The following is an 8,894-nucleotide window of genomic DNA, read 5'->3' as shown; positions in this document are numbered from 1 at the left end:
GGTAAAACGGGCGCCATTTACTCATACGGACTCCGAATCTAGTGATTCAAGTGGCTAAACCACCTAATTTTTCGATGCCGGTCCATCTGTCATATTTTCAGTGGCATTGGAAGTCGCACCGGTCAGATACGACGGGTTCCAGGCCAACACGGGTCACCCAAAATAGTTTCAAAAATGCAACTTTAGCAAGCTAAATGGAACCGTCTCAAAACTGAAACTTTAAGCAAGTAATGATACTAGTGACATATAACAACAACCACATCTAATTACCCGTCTCATAAGAAAGCCAAAGATACCATCTTTACTTAATTTAAGCAAGTAAAACCTTGTATAAATCCATCTTAAACAACTACACATATAATCTCATAAGAATCACAATTACTAGCTTATAACAACAAAACATAACATATAAACATACAAATGACATAATACCGAGTAACCCATCACCGTTACCTCATTATTTCTTCAAAATGCAAGATTCCGACTCAAAACCATGCCGGTTGCCCAAAAGGAAGCTCAAGATCCGAGTTCCCAAGTAAGACCTCGAAAATCGTGCCACAAAAGTCACGGCCAGCAGCAAGGGTGAGGGAAAGTCAAGATCTTTCTTACCTAGGAAGATGGAGGGCGAGGAGGGGAAGAGATAGGCGCGAAAATCGTTGAAAACCGATAAGAAACGAAGGTTTTATGGCCATTTTAGTGAAAGAGGTGGAAGTTGTGTAACAATGGTGTTGTAGTTGTGTGTTTGTTGCTGAAAAATGAATGGTGGAGGGAGAAGATAGGGTTTAAGCTCTTATATGGGTGGAGGGAAAAGAGTAGGATGAAAGCCCAAAGTTATCTTAGGCTCAAACTATCATTTTAAGTCGATTTTACCCTAAAATACAACCCGGACCTACTACAAACTTAAGACGGATATATTTTTTTTATCAACATTAATATTATTTTACATGTAAAGCCGCATTTTTATAAAAACGGTTTTAAAATACAAATAAAATAATAAAATGGCTAATTAAATTATAAATGCCAACACGGAAAGTTCGCGGGTGTTACAATCATCCCACCTTTTAAAAAGTTTCGTCCTCGAAACTTGAAAGTTGAAAAAGTAAGACCGCAAAGTTGTAGTCAGATATTTCAAAGTCGACCATCCAAAACATTTACAAGATTTTATGCCATAAAAATTTAGTGTTTCTTAAAAAGGTCTCATAAAGAATTTTCTAAACGCCCAAGTTTCTCGTCAAAGGAACGGGAGAGTTCTCGTTGCGCATTCAAGAACATCATCATTCCAAATCGAAGACAAGGTAAAAGACAAAATCGTACGTCGATAAGCGTAAAACCCGTTATTAGACGTCTCTAACAACAAGTCCTAACATCCGATCAAACGTTAAAATAAATTAAAAAGATAATCCACTTCAAAGTTTCTAAAGACGTGACAAATTAAAAGCGAACTTTCGTTTCCAAACCCTTAAAATGAGTAAAGTTTTGCAATAGTAATGTGAGATTTAAACAGAGAATTTCAAACGGGTAACTTAAAACGGGTTGAAGTTGCACAAGATGGAAAACAAGTTAGGCATCATAATCATTAAGTACGATAACGGGGTTCAAACTCAACAGACCAAAAGACTAAGTCGAACTTCTACGGGTAGGAATCTGAGGAAAAAGTCAACGAGGAGGATAAAGGGTATAGAGTTTCATGAGTCACTAGCTTCAGGTCCAAAGGAGAAGCACAGGGAAAAGCGTAAGAGGGGGCACGAAAGGTAAGGCTTACGGTCAAGGCAGAGAAGAAAATTACGGAGCTTAGAACTACCACAAATACTTTAGAAAAAGTTGCACCCTCATCCAAAATTGTCAAGTCAAAAAGTCTCTCCATTATTTCTCCCACAACGGATTCCCAAAGGCAAAATTACACTTAATTGAAACATCATTTCATTACCTCAAATACTCCAACAACTTCAAAGTTTCGAAACCATAGGAACATTAAAGACTTCTCTATACTAAATTCACCAGTAGAAAAAACACCTATTGCGTCAGTCGATTTACGTCGGTTCTAAAAAAACTCACGCAAAAAGTACTTAGTTTTGGCGGGAATCCATTTTTGCCCTATAGTCAAGCTTTTTGCGTCGGTTTTTGGAAGAAACTGACGTATATAATGCGTCGGTTCTCAGCAAAACCGATGTATTTGATCAAATACGTCAGTTATTTTACTAAACCGACTTATTTGATATAACGTTTTTGCATCAGTTGTATCTAAAACCGATGCAAATGATATTAAATAAAATAAACCAACAATTATACCCTCAAATTATACACTGAGAACAATCGACTTCCCACACCAATCTAGTCCTTCCCTCGCCTCTCATGGCTTCTCCCTAATTCTACTCCGTCGCCACCACACGACTGCCTCCCTATACCAACAACTCCCTCCGTCACATCTTGGTCACACGACTACACAAAGAACTCAAGAACAATACGGTAAAGCTATTAAACCAACAGAGTCACTTCATTCGCAATTGGTTCAATTGGTGCAAAAGCGAAAGTGGCGATGCCGATAAAGATGGCCGCATTTCAGCTTCAAGTAAGATCTTCTAATTTGAGATTAATTGTGATTTCTTGCATTATTTTGTTAACATGATAAGAATTGAGATTAGGGTTTTGTTTTTTTGTTTTGATTGATTCAATCAAGCTACAGATCTGATACGATATTTTTTGTCCTCAGATAAATGGATTTTGGATTTTGTTTCTAGGTAAATGGTATAAGCGTTTATCAGTCCTCGCCGCACTCCACCATTGAAGGTTTGTTGCTTCTTACTTATTTAAGTTACTACTTTTTTTATTCTTTGAGCCACTAGTAATGTGGTATATGTCTTTCCATGTTATTTTACTCTGCCTTACATTCAGTTTTAGCTGTTCATACTTCCCAATTCTCAAATCTGAGTTCTCTATTCTTTGAGAACTCATATTTCTCACTAGTAATCTGGTATATGTCCCAGAAATTGATGCTTTCATGAAGGTTATAGTTTTTACATGACCTGTTTTGTTTTTGCCTTAGAGACAATAAAGCTGATGTATTTTTTGCCTTTATATTATATAGGTTCACACTTTTATAACTTTTTTTTCATTTCCTCATATTTATCTCGCCTCTTAATCTAACTAAATTGAGGAGCTTGATGTGTTACCTACAAGCATGTAACATGGAACGTATGCCCATATTTTTTATATCATAAGGTAATTTCTTTGTTATGCTGGACCACAGGGATTACGTCTCATCTATTAAGGCACTAATTTTTTCAATATTAAGGATTTACACGGTGTTCCTTAACCCCACGAATTTGTGGGGTAATGATATTGTTTCTTGATACTTATAAGTTAATTGTGAGTGTAGTTTTCGTTATCGTTTATGCTGGCTGATTAGTGTGAATTAATGAATGTTATAGGTCCTGGTGAGTTTGCTGCATTACAGAGGTGCTTGGGTGAATGGTGTGTAAGTTGTGCTATCTGCCTATCTTATTGCTTAATAATGATGATGGATATCAAGTTCTTTATCTATCTATTGATTGTTTATGTCTTTGTACTTGTGTCATTGTCTACCTTAATGACCGTGATATGAGAGACATACAATACTCCTTCCGTTTTGGTAAATAACATGTAAGTTGTGGCGTCTAAATTGGCATTTCACATCAAGGTTGTTCAATCAATAAAGAGCTCTTCAAGAGATAATTCCTTTTTAAGTAAACATTTTTTTTTGGATATGAATATTGATAGCACTAGCTATAGACATTTTGGAGCAAGGGAATGTGGAAATGAGGATTAGGTTGTAGCCTACTCGCCTAGGATAACCCGAGTCTCCGAGAGGAGCGAATTTTAAGACTATATTTCACGCTGAAGACTCAAGAGTTTGGAATTCTGTTTCGGAATCACTCTATACTTTGTAGAAAACGTTTAAAGTTCATAACTTTTGCATACAGTAATTCTCTTAGGATTGAGGGCTAGGGAGATTAGGGTCTTGTTTGCAGATTCTCAATATGGGATTGAGGTAGTCTCGGGGTTGTATAATGTTGGTGTTGACAAATTCATCTCATTTTAAGTTTTAACATGTCTATGGTAGTAATGTATGCCTAAATTTGAAGATTATAATAAATGTCAACTTAACTGAAGCATGAGGTTAAAATATAGCACAATGAAGGAGCAGTAGTTTTTAATAGGATTGATTGTAATAGATGACTGAATTGAAGAATATAATCTATGTTACTTTGTGATTCGGCTCGGTTTTGATTGAAGGACACGTCTTAGTGTCGTAGACTCAAAGTGTCTGATACGGTTATTTTTCGTAAAGTTTTCACGATTTTGGTTTAAAATGAAGTGATGTGTCGTGTCGTGTTGGACACTTCAAGTATCTGACACGTGACACACGACCAAAGTGGAGCGTCAGAGTAACATTGATTATAATAGATGCTAACTTGCTGAAACATGGGTGAGAATATTGTACAATGAATTACAGAAGTAGAAGCAGTTTTTAATAGGTTTGACTTAAGGTGGCTTTTTTTGGTTAGCAAAATTATCGAAGAGTTATTGGCAATGAAGCCAAAGATTCATATCATTGGATTTCAAGCATACTGTAATATGGAGTGTTACCAAATAATTCTTGCAAATATTTGAGCTACTTATCTTATGAATTGTGAAGTATTAATAGACGCCACTGAACTGCAGTTAAATTTGTAAACCTTCATTAGGATCCACGGCTGACGGGTTGCTAACTAGCCATTAGCCACCGATGAGGCCATTTTATGCCAATCTTAATTCAAACTTGACACACTCCAAGAAAAGATATGTTAATTCTTAGTGTGAGTGTGTTTATCCATTCTATACTGGTATAAACTCTCTTTTTCTTTTTGTTCAGCTGTTCGAGTTTCAAACAGCAAAGAGAAATCACTAAAATCCTCCTGTCGAGATTTTTAGCAAGGTATCTCACCATCTCCTTCATGGTTTTTTCTTCTTTTATTTGGTTATTGTAGCATTTTCTTATTGTTCGTTCCCAGCTTACTTATCAATTGTATTCTTAAAATTAAGAATTTGATGGCGATGAGTATAATTGATACAGGAGTACAAGGTGAAGGATTTACTACTATGAGGCGCTGTCAGGTTGGCTTCTAGACATTCGTAAATGATTCTCCGAACATTTTTAGGTAGATGCAATTGAGCTTTAACTGAAATGTTCCTTATAAAGTTAGCCTTCGTTCTATGTTCTGTGGTTTCAGTAATAAAATGAGGAATTTAATTTAACCTTTGTAGAACAGAATCTATTTTCAAGATGCTACAATTCCCGTGTAACTGTACATGAAGTTTCTGCTGATCTGTTTTTAATACTTCGATTATTATTTGTTGCTTTAAAAGTCTGGTTATTACCTCTCTACAGGTCCTCTTAGCTCCTCTTCTAATGTCTTTAATTATCATAAAGTTTGAAAATTGTTTGGTGGTGTTTTCTGATTTTCCTAAAGTAGTTGAGTCAGCCCAAATTTTGACCAAATCAAAATTTAATTACAGTTTGATTGAATCGCCTATTTAATTTACAATCTCCAAAATTAGGATTTATGATGGAAGTCGCGTTGACATATTTATAGCACACATGGGATGTTTGTAATCTCTGAAAATACATTGTTGTACTCTATCTTAGTAGTAGTTTATTTTTTTTAAGACAGTAATAGTTAGTTTTTGGTTTGCATCGATTGATTTTGCATTAGGAGGCCGTCTGATGTTATTTTGTCTTTTAATTAAATAAATGCATTTGTACTTTTCTTTTTCCTGCACATAGTTCTTTCTGATATATTGTATTTGTTGTGCAGTATGGAACCACTTGCGCTACCTTGGTCGGGGATGATAACTTATCTTCTATAGTATTTTCTGACCCCACTTCTTTCAGCTTCTATTGTGTAACACCCTACTCAAACTCAATTTCCATAGATGGGGCGGGGCAGGTATGGCAATATACTCTCTTCTCAGTATATGCACATCATTGTTTAAAATACTTTGCCTAGAAGTCTCTTGTAATAGAGCCATTTTCTTCAAGTACAATGCTTATGGCGAGAGTTAACTTTCAGGTCAGGAAGAACCATTGAACGAATGAGTTTGAATATGGCAAAAGGAATTGAAAGAGGTAGAGGTAGAAGATGAGATGCTGAAAAATAGGACATTTTGCAGATGGAGTGGTACACTTATAAAGCGTGGGGGTTGACACATTATGTTTGTTTGCACAAAGCAAGCACTGATACTACATTGGAAGAGATGTGGACTTTAGCTTCTAACAATCCCCGGTCCATTGAAGAGGTGTGTGTGAACAAGGATTTTATATTCTTGATCTTCATAATACATCACGTCCACACATTCATTTTTCAACCATGTCAATCAACGATATAAATTTGGCTAGTAGATGTTTTAGAGAACATTTAGTATATAGATTAGTTTAGTAAATAAGACGTTTGTGAGATTTTGTATACATTGGATTGTATTTGTAACGTTGTTGGGTTGAATGAAATATAATGTTGCTTTACATGTGATGTATTGGTGGTTTATTGGATTTCTTGTTGCAGATTTTGAAGTTTTTGTATTCAAATTGGCAGTTTTACGAGGGAGGTGTTGCCGAAAATTCGGTAGCGAATTTTTGTATATAAAAAGAAAACATTAATTGCATCAATTGCATCCTGATAACAAATAACGCAAATGGTAATAAATTGGTGCTAAAACAAAATATCAATTGTATCAGTTTCTCATGGAACTGACGCAAAAAAATAAAGCAAATGCATCAGTTATTTGAAGAACTGACGCAAATAACAACTATTTGTGTCAGTTATAACAGTCTAATGCGTCTATTCTATTGATACAACCGACGCAAATGGTAACTTTTTGCGTCGGTTTTAAAAACACAACTGACGCAAATGGCAACTTTTTGCGTCAGTTCCACAACTAACGCATAACAAATACGACCCCTCGATATACGTCAATAGAAAACCGACGCAAAATGTCCTCTACAACTGACGCAATAGGGGTTTTTTCCATTAGTGATTTCTCTCAACTCAAAACTCCTAGGAACCAATTTAACAAATTTCAAGTCTTATCCTCAAACTATTTATGGTTATCAACATTCCCCAAAGTGTTTCTTTCAAATTCCACATCTTAGGACATTACTTACCAACAAGCTCTCAAGAATTCAAGACTTTAGTTGTAACACACTTCATCATCACTTCATATCTCTATACTCTAATACCACAAGGTGAAACCATATTCACCACTTTACAATTGGTGTCAACTATATCATTACCTCTTATGACTTCCAAAACAAGCGCTTAGACTCTCCAATAACGCAACTTAGTCTCACTCTCATCTCATACCTTGAGTAGTATTCAAATTTACTCACTTACACCGACTAATAATCCAACACTCCTCTAAGTCGCTAGAAGAGGCTCTACGGTACTCAATTAAGGTGGCTCATGCTCATGAAAGTCCTTCATAATATAAACAGTTTATAGTTTTGTTTACAAGTAGTATGAGTAAAGTCATTTCCCAATAATGGTATCAACAAAAGTTTTAGCAATAAAATTTCATTCATATTATTTGTATTATGATCAAAATATTATAATTTAGAGGTAATTGGAAATTATACAACTTGATAAAAAGATTTATTTTGATGAAAACGGAAACTTTAATGGAAAGATAAAATATACCAAAATACATTATAATTACCAATTTCTTATAGAGTTAACACACTTAAGTGTCAATAATTTTCTTATTTAAAAAGATGTAATTTTGTTGGGAAAACTTAGTTTGCTAGTCTATTATTTTAGAAGATAGGGAATTACTTACAAGGTAGTTCTCTCCCAATTACACTCTCAAATCCATGTATGTTCCATAACGTCAACCACAACTTCAAAGCTCTAGTCTCACATATAACTCAAACTTTACGCAATCGATTGTTTAGTTAAATCACACTTATTTCAAATTAAGCATCTACACTCTAAAATACCCAAGTACGCCAACTCACTTTCCAAGAAGTTAACCGCTCATCACATGGGTTGGGGTTCAATACAAAACGCTTTCCTCAAAACAAAACTCGACCAAGGTGAACATCTCACAAAGGAAAAAGGGAAGTGCCTTCAAAAGGGTATTATAAGAAGGGGAGATACAAATGCTAAGTTGGAAGGAAAGATACAAGAGTCATTAACAAGGGGCGAGAGTCGAGGTAAGGCCAACAACGATGCCAAAGATAGAGTTTTATAGGTTACCATCATCAAATTTAAAGAAGGAGCACGACGAAGTGAGGTATGAACGGTAACGCTTATGGTCAAATAAAAAGGGAAATTAGACAACAAGGAAACGTCGGATGCTCAAAACTCAAATAACAACATCATCCTAAACGGTTCCTAAAACTTCCTAATAAAATCAATCTTACAACCACATTACCTACAAGGATTCCTCAAGATAACTTACGCTACTTTACATCTAAGCTAATCTATGAAACAAAGTACTTCACCACACTTGTGATTCAACAATTCCCAATCACTAAACATTTACAACGACTTCCATAAAACAAGGTCAAAACTATTAACAAGGCTATACTCATACCCGACAAACGTCAAAAGGCAACAACAATCTATGTATGGCTATCAACATCCTAAAGGTATCTCTTTCCAAACTCAAATCATAAACATTACTCCATGTTTACTCCTAAGGTAACAACGCTCAACCTACTAAGCTTAAAATCTCAAACATAAACAACAAAGCCAAGTTCTATAACCATAGTATCATAGGCAACTCGCACTTAACACACAGAATCCACCAATCAATTAAACTCACTTTATCAAGGAACTAGGTATAAGAATCACTAAGTATATCTCATCACACTACCTAAG

At 35.3% G+C, this 8,894-nt stretch overlaps 1 long non-coding RNA gene across 3 annotated transcripts; it reads left to right on the top strand.

The window, feature by feature from the left end:
- The first annotated feature begins 2,242 nt into the window (after positions 1 to 2,242).
- On the top strand, positions 2,243 to 6,538 carry LOC141592374 (uncharacterized). Of its 3 annotated transcripts, none has more exons than XR_012521145.1 (7): positions 2,243 to 2,569; positions 2,711 to 2,787; positions 3,429 to 3,471; positions 4,892 to 4,954; positions 5,093 to 5,177; positions 5,835 to 5,966; positions 6,090 to 6,538. It is a non-coding gene; the product is annotated as an uncharacterized LOC141592374 (long non-coding RNA). The 3 variants fall into 3 exon arrangements; XR_012521144.1 differs by having other exon boundaries at positions 2,245 to 2,569; positions 3,429 to 3,475; positions 5,093 to 5,133; XR_012521143.1 differs by having other exon boundaries at positions 2,246 to 2,569; positions 5,093 to 5,133.
- Positions 6,539 to 8,894: the final 2,356 nt, after the last annotated feature.

The sequence above is a fragment of the Silene latifolia genome, chromosome 7, assembly GCF_048544455.1.
Source record: "Silene latifolia isolate original U9 population chromosome 7, ASM4854445v1, whole genome shotgun sequence".
Classification (NCBI taxonomy): domain Eukaryota; kingdom Viridiplantae; phylum Streptophyta; class Magnoliopsida; order Caryophyllales; family Caryophyllaceae; genus Silene; species Silene latifolia.
Note: the sequence above shows the minus strand (reverse complement) of the source record. Positions and strands in the feature narration are given on the sequence as shown.